Consider the following 5,573-nt stretch of genomic DNA (forward strand, 5'->3'; position numbering starts at 1 on the left):
CTGTTTCTGGGTTGAAGTTCCATTTCAGGTACCACTCGACCATCAACTCGACCACCACTCGACCGAGTAGTGATCGAGCACCTGCTCGAGCCAGACGCCGGATCTCTATAACCATCAGTTTCCAGTCGACTTGATCACCAACAAGAGCCTGTGCTCAGTCGTGTGCCTAGGAAAAATCGTTTGAGTTTGTTGATGCACACAAGGTCTAAAGGAAAAGACCATCTTCTCAAGCACATTGACAACATCCACAAGGTGACAAAGGGTTTGGGAACTAAGCAAAGGAGATTTGTTCAGGAACAACAAGAGGTTATAGTAGCTATGGATCATCAAGATCAGGTTCAGAGACCAAGGAACATTGGTGCTGGAGATGCACCCAACACTCACAACCAAAGGGCTGGAATTGTGCCTCCAACTGTTGCCAACAACAACTTTGAGATCAAGAGTGGCTTAATCTCCATGATTCAAGCCAACAAATTTCATGGATTGCCAATGGAGGATCCACTTGATCACCTTGATGAGTTTGATAGAATATGCAGCCTTACAAGGATCAATGGTGTAAGTGAGGATGGTTTTAAGCTGAGGTTGTTCCCTTTCTCACTTGGGGACAAGGCTCATTTATGGGAAAAGACTCTCCCCACTGGTGCAATCACTACTTGGGATGCATGCAAGAAGGCTTTCTTAGCCAAATTCTTCTCCAATGCTAGGACAGCAAGGCTGAGGAATGACATCTCTGGATTTGCTCAAAGGAGTAATGAGACCTTTTGTGAGGCATGGGAGAGATTCAAAGGATATCAGACTCAATGTCCTCATCATGGTTTCAGCAATGAGTCACTATTGAGTACCTTGTATAGAGGAGTGCTTCCAAAGATAAGGATGTTGCTTGACACAGCTTCTAATGGCAACTTCCTCAACAAGAATGTGGAAGAAGGCTGGGAATTAGTTGAGAATCTTGCTCAATCAGATGGCAACTATAATGAGGACTATGATAGGACCATAAGGAGCTCCTCCACTGATCAAGAGGACAAGTATAAGAAGGACTTGAAGATGGTCAATGAGAAGCTTGACAAGATCCTTCTTAGCCAGTCCAAGTCTATTCATTTCATTGGTGAAGAAGAAGCACAAGTTCAAGAGGGGGAGACTGAGTTTGCTGAGTTGTGCTACATGCAGAATCAAGGAGGATTCAAAGGCTACAACCAAGGAGGTTTCAAGAACAACAACCTATCTTATAGGAGTACCAATGTGGCTAATCCTCAAGACCAAGTCTATCCACCTCAACAGCCTCAACAGCAACAAACCTACATCCCCAAACAACAACACCAAGTGTTCCAGCCTCAGTTGTGTCCCCCACCAGGGTTTCAGACTAACCAAGGCCAAGAACAAGACTTAAGAGCTATGATGCAACAATTGTTGATTGGGCAAACACAAGGAAAGATTGAGGAAGCCAAGCAGTTTGCTGAGTTGAACCAAAGGTTAACATCACAGTACAATGATCTGAATATGAAGTTTGAGGGTCTTAATTCAAGAGTGAAGTATATGGAGGGTAACATAGCATCTACTTCAGCTCCAAAACCCAACCAACTCCCTGGAAAAGCTGTTCAAAATCCAAGGGAGTTCTCAGCCAAAGCCATTCAATTTCAAGAGGAAGAAGTCACTGAGGACAGTGAAGTCCAAGTTTGGGGGAATTCATTAGTTACTGAAGCCCCAAGTGACATCTGTGCAAAGCAACAGGAGCACGCAGGAGAACTCGACCAGGAGCTCGAGCAGTCACTCGACCGAGTGCATGCTCGAGTGGTCGATCGAGCTGGGGACTCCGAAGCTGTCAAGCCTGCTAAGTACATTCCTCCTGCTTACAAGCCTCCACTGCCATTCCCTGGGCGTTTCAAAGCACAGAGGATCAAGGAGTTAAGGGAAATCATTGAGAAAAAGGAGATGTTGGCTAAGCAACATGAGGAAGAAAGGGTTTTGAGGGAAGAAGCTTTGGTTGAGAAAAAGGAAGAAGTGATGGCTATTCAAGAGATCATCATTGCCTACCAAGAAGAGGAGAGAGGACCTGCTTTGGAACAGTATAAACCATACCCTCTCTATAGAGATTTTTTGCTTGATTTATCAGTAAAGAAGGCTCAAGCTCAAGATGAGAAGGATCTTGAGAACCTTGGAGGAGTGATCATCCCACTTAAGCTTAAGGACCCAGGGCCATTCTACTTGCCTTGCACAATCAGTTACCTCCACTACAATCAATGCCTTTGTGATTTGGGAGCTTCAACAAGTGTGATGCCATACTCCTTAGCTCAAAAGCTTGGGAGAACTGATTTCAAATCCACTAAACTCCATGTGTGCCTAGCTGATGGGACAAATAGAGAGGTAGTTGGAAGGTTGGAGAATGTCCCACTCAAGATAGGGAAGGCAAGGGTTCACACTGATTTTGTGGTCATAGAGATGGACAAGGAGCCTGAAGATCCAATCTTGTTAGGGAGGCCATTTTTAGCCACTGTTGGAGCAGTAATAGATGTTAGGGAAGGTCTTGTGACCTTGAACATTGCTGAGGATACAGTCATGAAGTTCAACATCTATAACCCAACCAACCTGCCTACCATTGATGATCAACCCTTCACTATCAAGGAGAAAGTTGATCATGAGGTTTTCAAGGATGAAGGATATCCTAAGGCTGAGCTCCCACTTCAAGAGGATTCTGTTGAGGAACTTAAGAGGTCAGTCCAAGAGCTGTCTAGTATGGTTGAGGATCTCAAAGTCAAGCTGAACAAGAGGTCTTTGAGGAAAGCAAGACCTAGGCCCAAATTTAAGAAGAAATATGGTTTGAGTGCTAAGGGTGAGGTGATTAAGGATCAACTTCACAGTGACCAAGAGGTTCCAGGGAGGATTTCATCACCTCCTTGGTATCTAAACCAAAGTTAAGAAGAAAACCAAAGTCAAGCTTAGTGATTTTAAACAAGCTTACTAGGGAGGAAGTCCCTAAGGTATCCTTTGTAAATATGGTTTAAATTCTTAGTAGTTTTGATGTGTTTTCTTTTATGTTTTTTGTTGGACAAGCTTTAGGTGAGAATGTAGTTGGTTAAGGAGAGTTGTGGACTTGGAGAAGAAGACTCGCAGGCCCACTCAACCAGTCCACGAGAGGTACTCGGCCGAGCTGGGTATGAATTAAAGCCCATTTCATCTTCAAACCGTTAGGACGATCGAGTGGAGGGAAGAACAAGGAGAAAAATTTTGAAATTTCAAAATTGGTCAAGGAGCTCGACCACGTGTTGGTCGAGTGTGGGGTCGAGCTACAGCCAAAAGCAAGTCAAAGATTCCCAATTCAAATTTGAATGGTATGGACGCTCCACCCTTGTCTCCTTGTCCCCTTGGCTTCTTTATATAGCCCTTGCACGATCTTGAACCTCTCACATTCTCTCATTTGCTCAAAACACTTAAATTCAAGCTTTGAAATCTCTCTCAAAGTTCATCTCTTGCTCAAGCTTTGTTCTTTCAAGTTTTTGGGTCACTAACCTATTAACTTTGAGCTTTGAGTTTATTCTCTTCAGTTTCTTTTGAAAATGTCTTCCAAGATCACCAAGAAGTCTCACCGAACCGCTGCAAGCTCCATGGAACGTCGTGATGCTGACCTTGAATCAAGAGGTGAAGCTGGGAGAGTCACTCGACGGACCACTCGATCGACCACTCGACCGAGTGCCGGGTCGAGCAGTCGGTCGAGCCAGATGCCGTATCCAAGGAGAGACTCTGTTGAGGAAGATCCTGAAAGGACTGAGAGTGAGGAGGAAAGAGAGCCTACTCTCAATGAGTTTATGAGGAGACACAAGGCCAAAGGGAAGAGGCCAGCTGTTGAAGTTGAGCAAGAAGAGATTGAAAGTGAAAGTGAGGAGGAGAGTGAAGAAGAAGAATTGATGGATGATGGAGAAGCTGAGTCTTGTGGGCTGTCAAAGAGGCAGATTTATGATGCCTTCATGAGGATGGAGTTCTTGGGAACTAGGTATCCTCACAAGGAGACCATGGAGAAGCTTGCCATTGATGAGGATGTGGAATACCTCTTTGAGAAGAGCAATCTCACCAAGTTCATGGGGCTGTGCATGGAAGGCTACAAGGAGGAAAGCTGTGAGTTCCTAGCTACTGTCAAGCTGCACACATATGCAAGGAAGAGTGCTGAACATGGAGCTGGTCACATCTCTTTCACTATCAAAGGGAAGAAGCATGAGCTTTCAATGAAAGAGGTAGCAAATGTGTTTGGTTTTGAGGTTGGGAGCAATAGGAGTTTGATGGTTCCAAGAGATGAGTTGTATGCTGTGTGGGAAACCATTGGAGATGACAAGTACTACTCATCCTCCAACTCCAAGAGCTCTAGGATAAGAAGCCCAGTCCTAAGGTACTTCCACAAAGCTCTTGCAAATACATTCTTTGCAAGGAAGGAAACTGGGAACATCAATGAGGGAGAGCTAAAGATGATTGACTTGGCTCTTAATGGAGTGATCTTTCAAGCAAGGAATGGTACCATCATCCTTGGGAGCACAGTGGAGACTGACTTAGGAATGGTGCTCATTGACCACATGACCCAATTGAGAAGTTGGGTAGGAAAGTTGGAGACCAAAGGGTCAAGAGGAGCACTTACCATTGGAGGCATCATCACTCCAATCCTACAAGCTGCTAGAGTTCAACTTAGAGGAGAAAGGGTCTCACCAAGATGGATTGACTCAAGCTACCTCACTTCTACTCTCATCCTAGCCAAGGAGAAGCATCAAGGGAACCACATATTCAACTTTGAGCTTCCAACACTTGGGAAAAAGCAATTCATATTGCCTAACCAAGAGCTCACCACCATTCAAGAAGGAGCCAACATTGATTTTTGGCCAGCTGAGGAGCATTGGTTTGATGGAGTGATTCAACATAGAGTTGAGGAAGCTAGGAATGCACAAGTAGCTGATGGAGAGGAGCAGTTCTACTTTGAAGATTATGAGCCCAACCCAAGAGATAGTAGAGGAGTGAGGGAGAATGCCAAGAGGTTAACTCTTTTGCAAAAATGGGGTAAGTGGCATGGAAAGAGATTTGATAAGCTGAAGAAGAAGGTGACCAACATGGCTAAGTCTATCAAAGGCTTGAAGAAGGAGATTGCTGAGCTGAAGAGTGGAAACTCATCTCCTAGCCAACATTCAAGCCCTTTGAGGAGAAGTAGCTCAACTAGAGCACTTTCAAGGGTTGCGAATCCTGTGGAACCAGCTAGGGCTTCAATGTATGAGCCAAATCTGAGGAAGAGGAGCTCAAGTACCCGCGAACATCAGTTTTCGAGGCACTCGACCGGGTCACTCGAGCACCCACTCGACCGAGCACTTCCGATGCACTCGGACGAGCACCTTCCCAGATCACCCTATGGCCTCCCACCTCCAGCTGCTTATCCAGGTTATCCATTATACCCTCCCATCCCACCTCAATACTACATAGATCCAGCTCTCTACCAGCAGTTCTGCCAGCAGCAAGCCCATCATTTGGACACTCGCAGTCCAGCTCGACCAACCCACTCGGACACGTACTCGACCGAGTCAAGGTCGATTGGCATCATCGAGCTGCCC

The sequence above is a fragment of the Camelina sativa genome, chromosome 17, assembly GCF_000633955.1.
Source record: "Camelina sativa cultivar DH55 chromosome 17, Cs, whole genome shotgun sequence".
Classification (NCBI taxonomy): domain Eukaryota; kingdom Viridiplantae; phylum Streptophyta; class Magnoliopsida; order Brassicales; family Brassicaceae; genus Camelina; species Camelina sativa.